This window comes from Protopterus annectens, chromosome 17.part0, assembly GCF_019279795.1.
Source record: "Protopterus annectens isolate FY-2018-M chromosome 17.part0, PAN1.0, whole genome shotgun sequence".
Taxonomy (NCBI): Eukaryota; Metazoa; Chordata; order Ceratodontiformes; family Protopteridae; genus Protopterus; species Protopterus annectens.
In genome coordinates, this window is record NC_056751.1 from 734523836 (window position 1) to 734544654 (window position 20819).

General features: G+C 44.1%; 1 protein-coding gene across 1 annotated transcript in view; it reads right to left on the reverse strand.

Moving 5' to 3' along the window:
- The window catches only part of LOC122791275, an 802728-nt gene that overhangs the window by 209588 nt on the left and 572321 nt on the right, over positions 1-20819 (reverse strand). The gene's annotated exons all lie outside the window — the stretch shown is intronic.

Below are 20819 nucleotides of genomic sequence, written 5' to 3' on the forward strand. Positions count from 1 at the left end.
GTCTCCAAGAAAAGAGATTCTCTGGAAGAGGGGGTTTGGGACAACCAATGACGCTTCTGCTTCAGGATTTCTAGAATATCTCCAAAGAAGATATCATCCGGTGGTGATCTGGGGGATCCCTCTCCTTCATCAAAATCGTTGCTTCCCTGAGAAGCTCCATGGGGGAGTCTGTATGTCTCCTCTTACATGTTTCTCTTCTGGGACACCTCCTCCATGGGATGTTCTGGAGAGGTGTCAGAAGAGAGGAGAAGTTCTTGTACTGGAACTGTCTGGAGACTAATTAGAACTGGCTGTCCCTATGGAACAGGTCTGACCAACTCAGAACTCAGAAACAATGAGACAAAAAAGCCCCTTCCACATCCTCAAAAGCTGAGGGACTGGAAGAAGCCCTGACCTGCCCACTTGGAACTGAATATTCCGAAGAGGGTAGATCTAGGACAACTCCGGATCTGAGCCTCGAGGGGAGAATGGAATCCAATCTGCCTAGGGCCAAAGCTCTGAGAGGAAGGGATGGATCTGACAAAGTTGGAGCCGAACCTAACCCCTCAGATCTGATGCCGACACTTCAGCTCTGAGACCCATTCTGATCTGAGGGTATCAGAGCAGAACTAGTCAGGAAAGCAGTCGGTGTGGAGGAAGAATGTCGAACCTCTCGGGCATCTCGGATCCTGAGGCTCCGAAGCCACTGGATGGGTCAGAGAAGCAGAAAAAAGAAGTTATGTACTTACCATAACGTTACATGTTTGTAGTCCACCTTGCCTACATTCTTGCTGGAGACTCAGCCGAAACTAAAGCTTGATTGCTTTTACTGGCTTGAGGTTAACCCCTATCCCATGGTGCCTCACGACAATTCCCCAGATCTTGTTTGCAAGAAAGCAATAAGGACCTAATAGTTATGAAACTATCAATAACTGTGTACATACAGACAGAACATTGTGTAACATTATCCATGCCAGGTGGACAACAACTACAACCAGGTCAGACAGCATAAGTATAGACCACCAGATCCTCCTGGAACAGGAAGGGGGCAGGAGGGAGGGACACAAGAATGTAGGCAAGATGGACTATAAACATGGAACGTTATGGTAAGTACATAACTTCTTTATGTTATGTAGTCCTATCTCGCAGTAATTCTTGCTGGATGGGATAGCGTCCCTAGCACCTTTATCCCGTGTGGCTCAAGCGAAGAGACTCTTCAGCACAGTGGACTGAAAGGATGACCTGTCCCGAGAGGCCAAATCCAATTTGTAATGAGTGACAAAGGTAGGTGGTCTTGCCAAGTTACTGCTGCACAAATGGTATCAATTGTGAGTCTAGATCTAAAGACACATGAAGTTGATACTGCCCTTGTTGAGTGGCGTTTACTTTGTTGGGTAACTGTTTGCCAGCAGTCTGACAGTCTGATAAGCAAAGGAAATGCAATCTGAAAGTCATTTTGAGAGGGTAACCTTAGAAACAGACAAGCCTTTATTTTTGTCTGAAAAGGAGACAAATAATTGATCTGATTTTCTAAATTCTTTAGTCCTGTGTAGGTAAAACCTGAGAATTCTGTGGACGTCTAATTGGTGTAGCCTGTATTCAGATTTATTAGAATGATTTGAAAAAACACTGGTAGCTCAATAGTAGTGTTAAGATTATGTTCTGAGCATACCTTGGGAAGAAAGGAAGGGTTAGTCCTAAGTGAGACTACTCTTGTGGAAAACAATGTAATGAGGTCGAATAGTAAGAGCTTGCAATTCTGAGACTCTCCTAGCAGAAGTTATAGCTACTAAAAATAGTGTTTTCCAAGATAATAATTTCATATCCAATGAAGAAAAGGGTTCAAAGGGGGAAGAAATTAAGCATGTGAGAACTAAGTTTAGGTCCCAGGGTTCTGGTGGCTGTTTGATTGGAGGCCTGAGAAGGAGAACTCCCTTCAAAAAGGTTTTGCACAAAGAGTGGGACATGATGGGATTTCCCATGTAGCCAAAATGATAATTAGAGATGGCAGCTAGCTGAACTCTAACCGCAGCAGCCGCAGCTCCTTCATGAAAAATGGAGGCAAGGAAGGACAATATGGATTCTATAGGAGGTGTATAGGGATCTAAGCCTTGGTTTACAGCCCAAATATCAAACCTTTTCCATTTGCTGGAATATAACTTCCTAGTGGAAGGCTTGTTGGAAGAAATCAGAATGTGTTTGACTGAAGGTGAGAGGGAAACACACCTGGCTATTCGTGGAACTGGAGCAGCCATGCTGTCAATTTCAGGGACTGGATGGGTAGGATGGAACTGCCCCGACTGACAAATCAGGAGGTCTGGAGATGGTTCCAGAATCCATGGTTCCTCCAAGAGGTAGGGCCACAGGAAAGGAAACCAGACTTGACGAGGCCAGTAAGGAGCAATGAGGATCAGGGTACTCTTCAACTGTTTTGCTTTCTGTATCACTTTTGGAATGACAGGAAAAGAAGGGAAGGCATAAAGGAGTCCTGGAGGCCAATTGTGGACTACAGCATCCCTGGGTGACATCCCCGGATGGGGAATTAGGGCAAAGTAGCTGCTGTAGTTGGTGTTCAGTTGCATGGAGAATATGTCGCACCAAGGCTGGCCCCATCTGTGAAAGATCTCTTCGCAACTTCTGAATTCAGGGACCACTCGTGATGCATGAGAATTGTTCGACTGAGTTTGTCTACTAACACACTGGACTTCCCCAGGCTTCCCCAGGATGTGCATTGCTACCAAAAAGTGTTGTGTCCATTGCCCATTTCCAAACTCTTAAGGCCTCTTGACAAAGCAGGAAACATTTGGTTCCCCCTTGCTTGTTTATGTATCACATGACATACATGTTGTCTGACTGAACTGCAATTGTCCCGGTGGGAAGAGAACTGTGAAGTGCTTGCAACGCATATAGTACCACTCTCATCTCCAGAGCATTGATGTGCAAGTGGTTCTCGTGGTTCTGCCAAGTACCTTGGACCGTCATTCCCAGATAATGCCCCCCCCCCCCAATCTGGGAGGCGTCCTTGGTCAAAACTGTATTTTCTTGGGGAGGAACAAGTGGACATTCTAAAAGACGTTGTTCCGTATGCAACCACCATGTCAGAACCTTCTTGCAGGTGTTTGTGATGAGAATCTGATGTGACGGGAAGATCCTGCATTGACCATTGGGCAAACAGTAGCCCATACTCTCATGTGCAGATGGGCTAGGGGAACTAAGAGAATGGAGGAAGCCATAGTCCCTAGGAATTCCCCTGGCCTGAACTTTGTGACTGTTTAGCAAGGATCTGACTTGGTTGCGCAATGATTCTACTCTTTCTGTTGTTAGTCCTGCTGTCATGGTGGTTGAGTCTATTTCTGAGCCTAAGAATACAATGTGCTGCGATGGACATAAGGCTTATTTTTTTAGGTTTACTGTGATGCCTAAACTGATGCACAAGGATAGAGTCTCATCCCTGGTTCTGATCAGTTGATGCTTGGTGGTAGCAGTGAGGAGCCAGTCGTCTAGTTACGGAAACACCTGAAATCCTTGACGTCTCAGGTGAGCCATTACCACTGCCATGCATTTGGTGAACACTCTGGGGGCTGTAGTGAGGCCAAAGGGCAGTGTTCAAAACTGAAAATGACTGGCTCCCAGCCGAAAGCATAAGTGTCTTCTGGAGCGCCTTTCCATTTTAATGTGGTAGTACGCGTCCTGAAGATCTATTGATCACATCCAATTGTCTTTCCTGATAAAGGGAAATATCGACTGCAGAGTGATTATTCGGAACTTCAATTTCTTTACAGATTTGTTGAGTTTGCTGAGATCTAGAATTGATCTCCAGTCCCCTGTCTTTTTTGGAACTAAAAAGAATCGTAACTTCCGAATCCTACTTGCTCTGTGGGGACTTCTTGGATTACTCTTTTTCACAGCAGTGAGATGACTTCTGAAGTTGCATGGTCTAGCTGAATGGGTGGCATGTCTGGTAGAGACCGGTTTACTGAGGGATCAGAAAAAAGGGAATTGGGTAACCTCTAGATATTATGGTTTGTACCCAACGATCTTGTGAAATGTTTAGCCAGGTGCTTGGGTACAGCGATAGACGACCCCCCAACTGCCTCCAGAGACGGACAGTTGGGCAACCCCTCAGGGGCGATGGAAGGGATGATCAGAGAAAGTTTCTCTATCTCCGTGGTGTTGCGGACCTCCTCTGCCATGAGAATGGCATCTTCCATTATATCCGCCCCCTCTGCCCCTAGGGAAGGGTTGACTTTGTGCCTGAGAGAAACCTTTTTGGGATTTATGGAACCACATTTTCCCTCCTGTTTGACCCTTGGGATAGGGTCTAGAAGGAAGGGAGAAACGGACTCTGACAGCAGATAAGGTTTTCCCTTCCTGCTCGCACCTGGTCAAGGTCTCTTTCACCTGAGGCCCAAAAACAGTTGAACCATCAAAGGGGATGTTGATGAAGGAAGACTTAAAGGATTCCGTGAAGTTACAGAGACGCATCCAAGAATGTCTCCTAAGAGAGATTCCTGCTGCAGCTACCCTGCTCGCTCCATCCGCTGCATAGGAAATCAGCCTCATGGAAGAGTTAGCTATTGATGTAAGGGTAGAGAGCTGCGCAGAAACCTTATCTGTGGATCACAAAGCTACTGAACCCTGAAGGGTATCTCCCAACTCTTTCAGGAGATCCCTCTGAAGTCGAGTAAAATGGGAAAGGTAATTCAGCAATCTTAAGGTAAATGCCACTGAAGAGAAGGTATGCTTTCCACAGCTATCCATTGTCCTGGACTACTTGTTAGGAGGATGGATATTGGAAGATGTCTCGGACAACTCCTTCTTGGTGGCTGCTGCTTCCACCATAGCATCAACGGGAACCCCTTTGGAAAGAAAGGACTTATCTTCTGGTGCAGTCATAAATTTGTTTGGCCTCCTCAGGACAGGCTCCACTGTATCTGGGGAGGTCCAGGCTTTCCGTGATATAACCCCTAAGAGCTGGTCATAAGGCAGTGTCACCCAGGAGGTGGAAGGTCGGGAACCAAAGACCTCAAGATGCACTGATTCATCCTCAGTAGGGTTAGAGGTCTTCCAATCACCCCTCTGTCTAAGGATTTCCAGGATGTCAGAAATGGAGACATCCTCAGAGGGGGATGTAGGGCACCCTTCTGACTCCTCCAAATCAGTGTCAGACGTGACAGACTCAGGTGAGTCAACATGCTTTCTCTTACAAAGCCTCTTCTGAGGGAGCTCTCCAGTGGGATAATCTGGGGAGGTCTCAGAAGAGGGGGCACCTCTAATGGGGGCTGCTTGAGTCTCTGATTCCCTACGCTGTGGTGGTGGTGGGGGAGAAGAGGTTGCTGCCAGCTGCTGCTGGGATACTGGGTCCAAAGGTATGGCTTTTGCAGAAGACAAAGCTTTCTCTATTGCTTCAAAGGCCTTTCCCCCCACTCTGAAGACAACCTCCACTCCGAGGAGATGGATGGTTGGCTTCGAGCAAGGGTGAATAGCTCAGAAGCAGATGTGGGAACCAAGCTGATTTGAGGCGAAGCACCGAGAGGGAGGGTCGGTTCCGAAGAAAACACAAGGTGACTATCCCCCTCGGAGACAACTCAGGAGCATCAGCACACAGATAACTTGGCTCCAGACTGAGCCGCTGAGGATAGAGTTATCGGTTCTGAGGAAGCAGGAAGAATTCTTGGAACCGAAGGATCCAACATCGAGGAACCTGAAGTGACTGGCTCCGAGAGTGAAGCAGTCAGAGGAGGAGCAGTGGATTGCAAAATGGTCAGCTCTGAACCCTTTGGGTCTGGAGGGGCCAATTTTCTTGCCAGAGTTGGGTCACAGAGAAAACTTTTCACCACACGCTCAATGTCCTCATCTGAGAGTGTCCTGAGGATTGAGTGGAGACAGAAGGAGATCTCCTCCTCTCCAAAATAGGAGATCTGAAAGTAGGTGAAATAGGGTTGATATCAGGTAACTGTCTCTGTGCTGAAGGTTGCCTCAGCACTGAAGAGACCGACGGCACCGAGACAGAAGCAGTGGAATCAGAGCCAGAACTCCTTGGCTCCGTCGCTTTAGACTTTTTCAATGGTTCCAAAGCTGGAGCCAAAGATTTTCGTTTAGCAGTCTTGGCAGCTGTCTGACCAAGCTCCATCTGTTCCTGGAAGGAACTGGTCATAAGCCCTCTATCTATTAATTTGCATTTCCTCTCATTAAGAACCCTAGTACTGAAAGCATGGCAAAAGGTACAGGGTTCCTGTAAGTGGACTTCATCTAAGCAGTACACACAGCTAGTGTGAATGGCTGTCAAGGACATCTTCTGTGAGCATTTATCACATTTTTGAACCCCGAAGGGTGATGGTCCTTGTGTTCTCTGTCTATTTCCTTAGACATGCTAATACGAACAAGCTAAAGCTACCAGGAAAAAAGACAACAACGCTAACTATACTAACAATACTATATTACTGAAAAAACAATACCAACAAACAGTAAAGATAGAAAATTGGAAAGATTCTTTTTTTTTTCTTTTTTTTTTTTTAGGAAGAAACACTCAGGGAGGAAAGGCCCTCTAATTTAAATGGGCAACTATGGCCCTCTAACTGAAATGGGCCATACAATCCTATGGGGGGGGGGGGATAGGAGTCAAACACTCAATATAATCACACAAGAAAAGGTATTAACTGTAAGGAGTAAAAGATGAAGAAAAAAGTGGTGAAAAAACAAGATTCAGCAAAAAAATCTTCTACTTAGCCAACGAGCCAGTAAGGAGACAACCTTGAAGCTTTCGTGGCAAACGAGACCTGGGAAATTGCCGTGAGGCACCATGGGATAGGGGATAGCCTTGAGCCAGTAAAAGCTCTCGAACTTTAGTATCAGCCAAGTCGGAGCCGAATATTGGCTCCGAACCCATCCAGCAAGAATTACGGCAAGATAGGACTACATAACATTAACAGCTTTAGATATGACAGACATACTCACAGATCCAATACAGGATGGAGCTAGTAAGACCCCCCCAACTGGATTTCAGCTCTGAGAAACTTTTGCATCATCTTATCCACATCTACTTCCGACAAACTTCTGAAGGACCTAGAGGAAGTAGTGGATGAGGGCCTGGAATGCCTCTTAGGTGTTTGGAGAAGCTGAGCAGGCAAGATGAGTGAGATTGGTTTCAAAACAAATTCACAAGTTATACTCCTAAAGGAAGTACCCTGCTTTGGATCCGATGACTTAGTATCCAAGGGGGGAGCTGGTGGACTAATTGTGATCACAGTTGGAGCCAAAGCCTTAGGATCCAAAGGCTTTGGATCCGAATGATGAGACATCTTGGGATCCAGGAAGGTCGGATTCGAGAGTCTCCTGGTCTTGGCTGACAGCTCCGATGAAGACCTAAGGAACTTCAAAGTAGAAAGTCTACGGTGCTTCAGAGGAGCAGATTTGCTTGATTTGGAGGGGGTTTGAGTCCCTGTAGTGGAAGAAGAAGGGAGAAGACCCTTTAAAATAAGCTTGTTTCTTCTGTCCATCAGAGCCCTAGGATTAAAGGTGGTGCAGATTCTATACGCCATGTCCAAGTGCCCAGCCCAAGGCAATAAACACACTCCATGTGGGCAATGAGTTTAGAATCTTATGCCCACAAGAAGTGCATTTTTTAAACCTCATAGGTTTGTCTGACATAATGGTAGAAACGCAGGACAAACACTAGAAAGAAAAGAAGATAGCAGTAAGGTTCTTTATATATATATATATATATATATATATATATATATATATATATATATATATATACACGTATATATATATATATATATATATATATACATACATAGATTCACTTTACAATCTCGAAATCCTGAAATACTGAATCTCAGAATTTTGAGACCATAAAGCCGAAAGTTCTAAATACTGAAATCCCAAAAGAACGAATTTTGAAATTGTGAATCCTGCACTAACCAGACACCACACACATACACAAACACACACCTTCCCCCCACACACAAACACACAAACCTACACTACATACAAGCAGGGAGGCAAGCCCCCCTTGCACTGCCCATGTGGGGGGGCTGTGCCCCCCCTCCCCATGCCCCCTACTTAAATATACTAACTCCAGGGTCGCACTACGCAGACAAACAGACAAAAACACCACCACACACCTACATTCCCCTTGCACACACACATCACAGTCACAACACACACTGACACACACTAAAGCCCCTAACCTATACCCTTAAACATACATACTTACCTAAACTTCCATTCAAACACCGCAACACCAGAAGCGCTACTTCGAATACTGTAAAAACAGAACAGAGAAAGGAGAAAAAGTCCCGAATGACCAGGGACAACTAGAGGGTGGAGAAAAATAGAAACAAGAGTTTTATAGGTAAACTACAGAAAGAAATTTTTTTAGCTTACAGAAAACAACCCAGCTGAATGCACTCAAGAGTGGAACCTGCGTCTGTTCATGAAGGTGGCAAAAGAGATCTGAGGCAATAGAGATGGAGTAGGGCATTATGGGTAGAGGGAGGAGCTCAAGAGTTGGATACGAAGTCTGGTAAATGAATCTGAGTTGCATCTGAGGATCGGATCTGACCTATATGTGAGGAAGAATGAAAAGGACTGTATCAGATCTTATCCGTAATCATCTTTGTATAACCATTTCTCCAACAGCTAACTGGAAAGTAGTTTCATTTTAACTATAAACATGTGCTTTATACCACTTTACAAACCTCAGCGAGGATGTAAAATTGTGAATGGCGACAAGCAGTGACAATTACAGAATGTGTGCTATCTTGTGTGATGCAAACTGAGACAAATTCATTTCTGAAGAAGGGGATTCCAAGTAGTACAAGCGTCTAAAAACACAGCTCTGGACTGAGAACATTTACAAATAGCAAAAAACTGCATACTATTGTAAATTGTTAACAGAAATTGGTAGCTCAAGTGTCTGTGGCATTCAGAAGCATAAGAAGGAGGAGAAAAAAATGAAATAAAAGAGAGAACTGTGAAAACTCAGAAGGGAACTGAAGGCAGAGTGGAGCAGAGGCAGGAAAAGCAGATGGTAACAGCAGCTTGAGACGAAACTTCCTCAGTCACCTTAGAGAGTAAAAATAATCAAATGTACTCGGAGATTTAAAGTGAGTCTCACTTTTGGAATACATAGAAACAGACAACAGAAGGCAGCAGGAAAATACATGTTTTAACCAGACATTCATTCAGTGGAGATAACTGGCAATCAAGCTGCTGAACAGGAGTTGAAAGAAAAAAAATGGTGGCACATCTAAACTATGAACAAACGGCAAAGAAAATATCTGAACTCAAAGACAGGTCTGGTACGGACAACTTGATGTTTACAGCAATACTAGAACACGCCGAACTGACAGACTGTAAGATTTCTACCATTAACATTAAACGTGAAGGAGTACAGATAGTAAATATTCCTTGTCTTAGACTGAGAATGCAACTGAAACCTTTTGATTAAACTACAGATGTACCAGTTAAAGGAAGAAATTCTTGCTATTTTGTGAAATGTGAAAGGAGAAATTTTGAAGTCGGAGATACAAAAGTCTATGTGGATAATGACTTTTCCTTACAAATAAGAACTAGCAGAAATGCTTTTCATCCTTCCATAAGACTGAAGAGAAATACAATTTTGATTCAAGTTACTGCAACCTGCATTACTTTGTGTTTTCTACCCATTGGGGGTGAAAACCTAAAATGACCCTCAACAGGCACAAGATGAACTGAAAAAAAGAAATGGAAGCAAGAGAAGGTGGTGAAGGAATGAGCGACCAGTCAACGAATGTAGAAAAGCAAACCATGGATACTTCAATAGAGAGACAGAGACTTCTTATAAATCCTTTTAATGCTTTCCAAAAAAAAATGATGGAAAAAAACAAATCTGATAAAACATTCTTCAAAAAACAGAGATTTCATACAAAAAACAGTGCACTGGAAACATGGAATGAGGACACTAGCCAAAATGTGTGGACATACGTACAAACGGGTAATGATGTTTGGGATTGGGAGGGTGGCCTGATGGTTAAGGTGTTTGTCGGTATAGGGTTTGAGTCTCACAAGGGATAACTGGCTAGGCTTAAAACAGCTTACAAGGGCAGTTAGCCTAGTACTAACCTATGAACCTATACCTAAAAATGTGAGGCTGTATTCTGAATGATGTGTTAGTATCACTGAGAAAACATAAACATAAGTATGATGTTTCAAATGTTACTTAAAATGAAAGTTTACATCTAACCAGAAGGAAGGTCCTTAATATGCTGTCTGCTGAAAGTTTTACTTGTTTTCAGACCTGAAATTGTGATGTTCTTCATTAGATCACTGTTGTAAAAGCTGTAATTCTAGGGGACATATCCTACTTAGGTTCAGATATCAGGTCCAGGGGACATATCCTACTTAGGTTCAGATATCAGGTCCAGGGGACATATCCTGCTTAGGTTCAGATATCAGGCCTAGGGGACATATCCTACTTAGGTTCAGATATCAGGGCTAGGGGACATATTCTGCTTAGGTTCAGATATCAGGCTAGTCTATAGAGTTCTGCACTCCGTCATGCACAGTGCATCCACTGCAAATATGAGATCACGTGGTAGTATAAGGGGGTGTAGAGATGTACCAAGAGTCAGAACTTCTTGTCATCTTGCCATTATGAGCACCATAGCTTGGCTTCAGCTACAATTTTGGTCAAATATGTATCCTTGATGAGGAACCCTCCTCTTTCTGTGGAAATTTTTTTTGAAAACTGCTCGTGTCTGTCAGGAAGGGTAAATGCTGTTACAGTAGACAAATCCCTTACAAGAATGCCCATACCACTTGTTTAAGGTCCCATAAGATGTGTCTGTCATTTACACTAAAACCATAAGGAACTGACTAAATTTGATGAAAACTCTTCAGGAAAATAAATGTCTTGGGGATTCGATGTGTGTGAACAAGGTACTAGACTCCTTTTCAGCAGACTAACCCCCTTAGAAGAAGAAGAAAAAGAAGTTTACGAAAGAGGTTGCCTTAAAAAAAAAACAAAAAAAAAAACCTCAGGACTTCCTCATCTTTTCTGTGGACTGGGTCTGAAATCTCTATTGAGGTCCTTTCATAAGCCTCAGACCATCAGTCCAACTCTCATGTTACCTCTGGGACAACCCCTTAGGAGGATGCTGAGACCTGGTAATTAGACCTGTACTGTCAAAATATACAACAGGCTGCTCCAGTCAAGAAGGGAGGAAGTACAGTTGTGTAAGTAAACTTACCATAACAGCAGATGTTTGACCAATCACTGCTGCAGTAGCCTTAGCTACATGTGGTTGTATTCTGCCAAGGATGTAACAGCCGTCCAGCACCTTCCATGTACTTGAACCTTTAGGAAGCTAAAAATCACAAGTTTGAGTGTCAAGCCCTTCAGAATATCTGTGCCATCTGAGACAAGGATGCTGAGGCCTGACAAATGACTGCTGTTTTACCTGTTTAAAAGCTTGTTTTGTTAAATAGTTTTTATCTGCACTTTAAAGTTTGTCTTTTGTCGAATTTTATCTGTTGAGGCTGCTCACTCAAGTGCGCTAGCCTGTGTTAAGCAATTACTGTGCATTTCCTGCTGTTTGTCCTTTAAAAAAGAAAAAAAAAATATCCTTGTTTCCCGCCTTTCCTGACCTAGAATAGTCCCTAATACAGACATTGCTGTATTTTGGACTTTGGTATAGTTCCTGTGTTGCCCATATCCTTACTTGGATAGAAGGAAGCTTCTTTGTTCACTAGTGGGAGTGGGGAGCTTTGAGCAGCCTATCTGTCCCTGGAGGAGTGATCTCAGCACAGAATCTTGCAGTCTATTGGCTGTTTTGGGCTAATTTCTAGCTGTTTCAAGTCCCCTGTATAAAAACCTGCTTTAGGGCAGTTTTGCGCGATTGTGCACATAGCGCTGCATCGGGCAGCGCCACTTAATCAGGTTTAAACCATTCCCGGCTCCACAAAGTCTACTCTTCACTTTTTCACTTAGAACTGCTCTATCACTCAAATTAAACACCCTATTCTCAATCTAAAGCCCTACACTAACTCATATAAGCAATTTTATAAGTTAGCACTAATAAACTAAAAGCACTACATCCTCATATACTCCCTTTGAGTACCTTGTCCCATATTGGTCCTTCTTGATTCAGTTATAAAGGAGTTCCCTATGCTATTCTAGAATGTCCAAATGTCAGTTGCTGGTTTCCTCTCCAGTCCAGCTGGTGAATCTGGGAATCTTGAGGCAATGTTACAACTGCCTCATGTACACAGACAACCCTCTCCTCCTCCCAACAAGTTCAAATATATGTGAGAGATGCATCCATATAGCCAAACTGGAGGCTGAGCTCTCTCACCTCAGTACTGGCGTAACCAGTCAGGAGGAGACGGTAACCTCACACACCACAAATCCATTCTCACATAGTCCAAACACAACAGCAAGCCAAACACATAAACACACAAAAACATACTCGGAGGCTCTAATTAAAAATATGCCTAAGCAACAGAGACCTCCAAAGCAGACATCCAAGCAACAGCTACCCCAAAACAAAACACGTGCAACAAATAGCTCACAAAGTCAGTGTGCCAAACAGTCACAGCCCTTAAGGCTAAACAACACACCTGATACACTGGTAATAGGTGACTCTATTGTCAGACACACTGACGTCCCGCTCACCAGGCTGAACAAGGAGAAGGTCACGGTGAGCTGCCTGTCGGACGCTAGGATCCGCCAAATAACACAAGCACTCAGGTCACTCCAAAGCAAGTACAAATATGACTCAGTCATTGTCCATGCTGGTGTGAATGACCTGATATGTACCTCCCTGGACTACATGAAAAGAGACATAGAGGAGCTCTCTGATCATGTAGCCCAGGCCGATATGACCCTGACTTTGAGCAGTATATTACCCTCACCAAGAATGATGCCACAGTATAAAGACAAAATGATCAATTTTAACAATTGGCTAAAGTTTTGGTGCCACTCAAAGGGGATCCAGTGTCTGTCAGCCTGGGATGACATGCTCGACAAGCCACGTTGCTTTGCTAGGGACGGCTTGCACCTGTCACCCCTGTGCTTTCGGATATTGGCAAAGGCTCTTGCCATCCCCATAGTGCCTTTTTTAGGAAAGGCTCAAAAGACAAACCCACCTCCATAGACAACACAAGGAAAAAGAAACTAAGGGTAATGCTGCTCAATGCCAGAAGTCTAAACCTGAAGATGCACACCCTCAAAGCCCTCCTCAGTATGGAGAACATTGATATCTGTGCAGTGACAGAAACCTGGTTCAAGGCTTCTGAGAGCACCCCAGCACTACCAGGTTATACCTCATATCATGCTTTTCGGCCCCAAAACTCATACCGAACCACAAAAGGAGGGGAAGTATCCATATTCATCAAAGATACCCACACCTCCAGGTTAGTGGCATTGCACGAAGCATCGGAGACCATCCATGTGCAGCTAACAGTGGGCGAAACTGCCTTTCAGTTTGTAGCATGCTACAGTCCACCCTCTCAAAATCAGGAATCCCACTCGGCCTTCCTGAGAACACTGGAGAATATGAAGGTTTCTCCAAACACCATTATACTGGGTGACTTCAACTACCCAAACATTGATTGGGAACATTACTTAAGCCCCAACACCCTAGCCCAAAGGTTCCTAGAATTTATAAACTCAAATGCTATGGAACAACTAGTCACCACCCCCACAAGAGAGGATAACATACTGGACCTGGTCATCACCAACATGGGGACTCTATGCTCCATACCAGAGGTATTCCCCTCATTGGTAAGATCGGACCATAAATTAATCTCACTGGATATCCACATCCCGATCCCACCCACAGCCCAGAAAACCACAGTGAAAAACTTCTCAAAAGCAAACTTCACACTTCTCAAAACCGAGGTGGAATCCTTCAAGGCCCCCGGACCCCCCGGAAACTATGGCTCAAACTGCAAAATCCTTTATAAACGCATTCTATGGACACCTTCAGGAATGCATGGATCATGCTATCCCAAACAAAACCAAGACCCAGTCTTCCAAAGGCAGGCGTCCTGCCTGGTGGACCACAGCCATAAATAAACTGTACAACAGAAGGAGGAAGCTACTACATGATAGAGCAAAATCCCTAAAAGGGAAGGCATCTCTGATCAGTACTAGCAAAAAACTAAGATCCCACATAAAATCATCCAAAGCCAGCTTCGAGAGAAAAATTGCACAGGACACTAAAGATAATCACAAGGCTTTCTTTAGTTATGTTAGGAACCTGGGTGGCAACTCCCAGATATGCTCAGAGTTGGTCCAAAATGACAAAAAATACACTGAACCCACAGACATTGCCAACATCCTGGCAGACAGGTTCAGTGCAAACTTCTCCCCCCCTTCCACCCCAAAGAGCAAATATCTATCCCAGCAGAGTGCTGCCTCCCTGACATGCTCAGGTGAGAGCCGCCCTCTCCAAAGCAAAAAACACAGCATCAATGGGACCAGATGGTGTCCCGGGCTGCATCCTACATGAACTCCAAAAAGAGCTAAACCCTCACATAAAGCTGCTTTTCAATCTCAGCCTTACTACAGGATATGTACCCAAAGAATGGTGTACAGCAGCAGTGGTCCCACTCCACAAAGGTGGTGCCTCTACGGACCCTGGAAACTATCGCCCCATAAGCCTGACTAGCCTGGTCTGCAAACCTATGGAGAGGATCATCATGGAACTCATAAACAAAGACATTGGGGACCTCCAGACACTGGATCCTACCCAATTCAGCTTTGTTAAGGGCAGATCCTGCCTCTTAAACCTGGTCGATTTCTTTGAAACAGTCACCAAGGCCATTGATGAAGGGAAAGTAATCCACACTGCTTACCTGGACCTCGCAAAACCTTCGACACCATACCCCACTCGGGCATCATAGATAAGCTCTCCAGCTTAAATATAAACCCCTATGTCATAAGATGGGTTGCAAACTGGCTCAAGGACAGAACTCACATAGTCAGAATTGCTGGAGCCATGTCAGACTCTAAACCAGTTACAAGTGGCATCCCACAAGGCTCAGTCCTGGGACCTCTCTTGTTCGGTATATATTTTTCTGAGTTTCAGGCTAACACAGGAGGACTGTGGCTGACCAAGTTCGCAGATGACTGCAAACTGGGTGCCATAATTGACTCTCCAGCTGACACAAGCATCCTCCAAAAGGGTCTCATAGAGACAGATAACTGGTGCCAGAGCCATGGCCTAAAGCTAAATGCTAAAAAGTGTATAGTCATACCCTTTGGCAAAAACAAAGTGCCCAGAAATTACCACATAGGCAGGAATCCATTAAGTATGGAAGAAGTAATTAGGGACCTGGGGACCCAAGTTGATAGTAATCTCTCCTTTGACAACCACATTGCCAAAGTGGTTAGAAAGACCTTCTATATAGCCAATCTTATCATGAAAGGATTTACATCTAGATCAAGGGAGGTCATTGTGCCCCTTTATTCATCCCTCATCAGGCCAATAATTGAATACAATGCCCCATTTGGGATGTACCTTACCAGACACCTGCAGCAACTAGAAAGACCCCAGAAGTACCTCACAAAGAGGATCATGGGACTCAAACAGATGCCATATACTGCTCGGTTAAAGAAACTCCAGCTCTACTCAGTTGCATACCGCCTACTTAGAGGCGATCTATGCCTGATGTATAAAGCCATGTCCAACCCGGAATTAATGAGCATGCTCCACCTCAGAAAATCCAAATCCCTTAGAGTTACGCGCTCGAGAGACTTGAACCACAGCACAGAAATAAATAGGACATGCTGGAGAGACAAATTCATAACCGAGAGGCTCCCTTCACTCTGGAATAGAATCCCAGTCCATGTTAGGCAGAGCCCCTCACTGACTCTCTTCAAGAGGAATCTTGATGAGTGGATGGGAGATCGTAGGTTTACCCTGGGGATTACTTCTGTGTCACTACTAGACAGAGGCACAGTAAACTAACCTTAAAAAGGGCACAGTAAAATCAGTTCAGAGGGTGGTGAAAGCCAAACACACTCTGGCTAGGCTTATAAATGCCTTAGGGCAGATAGCCTAGTATGAACCTATGAACCTAAATCACAGCTAGGAGTAAAAATATACATACATACATATATATATATATATATATATATATATATATATACATACATACACCCACACACACATACATACATACACACATCCTGGCAAAATCAAAAAACACAAAGGGGGATGGAGGCAGGGAGTGTCTACTGCAGCAGTGAACGTTTGAACATCAACTATCATGTTAAGTTTAGTTACTCATCTGTGATGAGTTCACCACATTGATCACTGCTGCAGTAGCCTTAACTATATGGGTAAATTATTGTAGGTTATTAAATTTAGGAGGTGGAAGAAGAACAGACCAGGAGCACATGGAGAATGGTTCATGGAAAGCCTGATCTACACATATAGAAGGAATAGAATCAAGCTAGTAGTGTTTTGTAAAAGTATGTAAAAGTATGTACACAGGACCAAGTTGCTGTTTCCAGAATACTTTGTGTCTAGCTCTCTCCAAAAAGCCATAGATGAAGACAAAGCACTGACAGGGTAAGGCCTGGACCCTGCCTGGAGTAATTCTGTTGTAGTTAACAAAAAGGTAATTGCCTGAGGCAGCCATTTGGAAACAGTCTGTCTTCATACAGGTTGTCCCTTCTGCTTAACTTCACAAAAAATGACCAACTGCTTTGCAGATCTGAAAGATTTTGTTCTGATGAAGTCAAAGCGGAATGACGAAAGCGCTTAATTATTTGTACTAATAAAAGAGTGTTTGGGACTCGCAACAGTAGTACTTTACTTTTTGGTTCATTTTGTTCCAAAGCATGGGGAGTCTCTGTGACAGGAATCTATCCCTCCAGCATGTTCTATTTACTGTTGTAGCGAGGTTTAGCTCTCTAGAGCGTGTGGCTCGCAGTGACTTGGATTTCTTAAGGTAGAGCACGTCCATCAATTCTGATTTGGACATGGTTTTGTAAGTCAGGCAGAGATCACCTCTGAGTAAGCGATATGCCACTGAGTACAGCCAGAGTTTTTTCAGTCGGGCTGTATAGGACATATGTTTGAGGCCAGTAACCCTCCTGGTGAGGTACTTTTGTGGTCTTTCCAGCTGTTGGAAGTGTCTTGTGAGGTACATCCTAAATGGGGCATTGTACTCTATGATGGGTCTGATGAGTGACGAGTAGAGGGGTACTATAACCTCTTTATTTCTAGATGTGAACCCTTTAGTAATTAGATGAGCCACACAGAAGGATCTATCCAAGGATAAGAAAAGGGATATCTTCTTCCAGGCTTTCTTGGATGGAGTCCTGGGGTATAATTTTGCCAGCTGATCATTCAGAGATGTAAACAGGTCTATTTAAGGAGTTTCCCAGAGATGGATCAAATCTTGGAAGACTCCCTGATCTACATTTCATTCATGAAGGTCTGCCTTTATCCTGCTCAGCTTGTCTACCTCACAATTATGCTACGACAGGTTGTAGGATGCCCTTAGTGAGATTATGCTGTGAAGCTATATCTCAAACTATCATGGCTCATCTGCAAAGTGGGTAAGACCTGGTTCGCCTTGCTTGCTAATGTACAACATGACTGTGGTATTGTCTGTAACAACCTGAAGAGGTCCAGGGGACCAAAGGTGATTCAGAGAAATGAGTGCCTTGATCAGAGCAAGCAACTCCTTTATATTTATGTACTTGTATCTGTCCTAAGTAACCCAAACACCTTCCACATCTATCCCTTCTGAAACTGCGTCCCAAGGAAAGTCTGTGGTGACTGACAGCTTTGGAGCCAGAGGGAAGAATGGGGAGACCTGGATTTAGGAATATTTGGTGCCTCCATCAAGTGATTTCTCTTCTGACAAACCCCAGAGGTGAGATTTGAAAAGATAATGGGTGCTGGTGCCTGAACCAGAGACTTTAGATACCATTATATCTTTCTCATGTGGAGTCTTGCCAGAGGATTTATGAGAATCATAGATGCCACAAAGCAACTCTCTCACCTTCTGCATACCCCATTCATTGGGAATGGCAGTAAACAATGACTCAATATCTATAGTCACAAAATAGCAACCATGTTAAACGTTTCTCCATTTAGAGCTGAGCATATTCAAAAAGGTCTTAGTGTCTTTCAAGACTGTTGAACAACTATCCAAAATTGGATGTAAATTTTTCTTGATATATATGGAAAAGGGTTCTGTAGCCCATCCTTTACTAGAAACAATAGGGTGCATTGGTGGATTCCTCAAGCCCTTATGTATTTTTTAACCCGTATACAACGGGTATCACAGGATGTTCAACAGAAAAATAATTAAAGATTGACTTGGATATCATACCAGTGATCAAAAGGTGAAATACTAAAAAGAATACTCTATCTATAATCCCTTTGACCATATTAATGGGCATGCATTTGTATGTATTATGATCATCAAGTAAAACCAACATCTGTTTAATATACAATTCCTTATCTAACACCACTGTACCACATAATTTATCTGCGGGTTGTATCTCAGTAGAAGGTAGTTGTTTCAAGTCTTGTAGTGCCTGGTATTCATGATAGGTGAAAAACCAAATTTTACCTTTCACAGTAACAGGTCCTTGAAAAGCCATTTGTATTATAGAACTGCTGATTTTATTAAGTTTCCTAGGTGAGAGAATAGGTACTTATGCATGCAGAAACTGTATGGCATGCAGACATATACACACTGGAGGACCTTTTACACATCCCAGTTTAGGTTTTAAGATTGACCCCAGTATCTATGCTGACTGTAGGACCTGTAATGTTATTTATTTTAGCTACTGTGTTAAATGAAACAGGGGAGTTAAGAAGAGAAGGTTATCTGGAATAGGGGCTGAAAAAGGATCCAGGTTCTGCTGTGCTGCCTAAAAAGAAAAAAATGTTTCCATTTACTATGGTAGACCTTTTGAGTGGAAGGCTTCTGTGAAGCCAGGATAATTTTCCTTACAGGACAGGCTAGCCTGGACTGCTTTATGAAGATGGGAAGTGGAGAAACCATGTGCTCAGGCAAAGAGACCGAAGAGTGGGTGAAGGTTCTGATGGGTGAGAGATGAGATCTGGTCAAGATCCAGTATCCAGGGAGGATAGTTGAGGTGAGACCTGAGGAAGGGGATCCACACCTGATGAGGTCAGAAATGGGCAATGAGTATCATGGAACTCCGCAGTCTGAAGTACTTTGTGGATTAAAGGAATGGGGGGATATGCATAGAGGAGACCCAGGGGCCAATTGTGTACAACAGTGCCCCTTGGGGACTGCCGCTCTGGGGGAATCACGGCAAAGTACCTGCTGCATTTGTTGTTCAATGGGGATGCAAAAAGATTGCAGCAAAGTAGGCCCCAATGGGCAAAATCTGAAATGCCACCGACGGGTTGAGGGACCACTCATGCAGAGTCAAGACAGATCTGCTGAGCTTGTCTGCCAAGATGCTGGACTCCCCAGCAATGTGTGTTGCAAGGAGAAAGCGACTGGAACAGATTGCCCATTCCCAAACTCTCATAGCCTATCTGCACAATGGGTACGATCGTGTTCCCCCCTGTTTGTTTATATATCAAACCACTGACATGTTATTTGTATGAATCACCACCATTCCCAGTGGAAGGTAATCCTGCAACACTTGCAATGAAAGAAGTCTGACCACATCTCTAGAACATTTATGTGCAATTTGGTCTCTAAGGGGGACCATGTGCCTTGGACTGTCCTGCCCTGAAAGTGGTCCCCCCACCCCAACAGGGAAGCATCTGTGGTGACCGTGGCCATAAGCAGGGGAAGAGAAAATGGCCTGCTCTAAAGGAGATCCTCTAATTGAAGCCACCAGTACAGGTGCCATCTGCAAACAGGAGTCAAAGGAATAGGCATGGACATTCAATGAGACATAATGGATCACTGCACCACTAGCGTCCATTGAAGCACCTACATATAGTATCTTACTAATGGAACAAGGAGGATAGCTGCAGATATGGACACCAGAGCTCTCAGAATGAGGTGAGCCTGTGGCAAAGAAGCTTCCAAGATGGCCTTGACCTGCTGCCTGATCAAGTCCGTCCTGTGGAGAGGCAGTGCTGCAAACTCTGTGACTGTCCTGAGATGCATCCCAATGAATTCCAGGCTTTGTACTGGAGAGAGTTTTGACTATGTCAAGATGACGGTAATCCCAAGCCTTTTGAAAGTGCGTAAGAGATACTGTATGACAAAAACAAGTCAATGCCTCGTGGGAGCTGTGAGGAGCCAATTTGTCCAAGTATGGGAAGACCTGAAATCCCTGAAGCCTCAAGTGAACCACTGCAACTGCCAGGCATTTGGTAAACACCCTTGGGGCTGTAGTGAGTCCAAATGGTACAGCTCTGAAATGAAAGTGATTGGCACTGATCCGGAAGCGCAGGTGCCTCCTGGATTCCCTGTCTATTTTGATATGATAGCAGGTATCCTGGAGGTCTAAGGAGCACATCCATTCATCCTTCTACAGCAGGGGCAGGATGGACTGAACAGTGACCATCCAGAACTTTGCCTTCTTGACTAAGTTCAGTTCACTGAGGTCTAATATTGGACATAAGTCCCCTGTCTTTTTTGTCACCAAAAAGAAGTGGGAATAGATTCTGGATCCTCTTTGCCCTATGGGGGCCTCCTGGATGGCTCTTTTTACTAGAAGTGCCTGAATTTCTCTTAGGGCCAGTTTTCTCTGACTGAGTGGCATGTCAGGGAGAATCTTCTTGGTAGCCGGGGGGGGGGGGGTTGCAAAAAGAGAATGTAATAACTCCTGGATATAATGTTGAGCACCCAATGATCACTTGTTATGGATGCCCAGGCAATTGGGT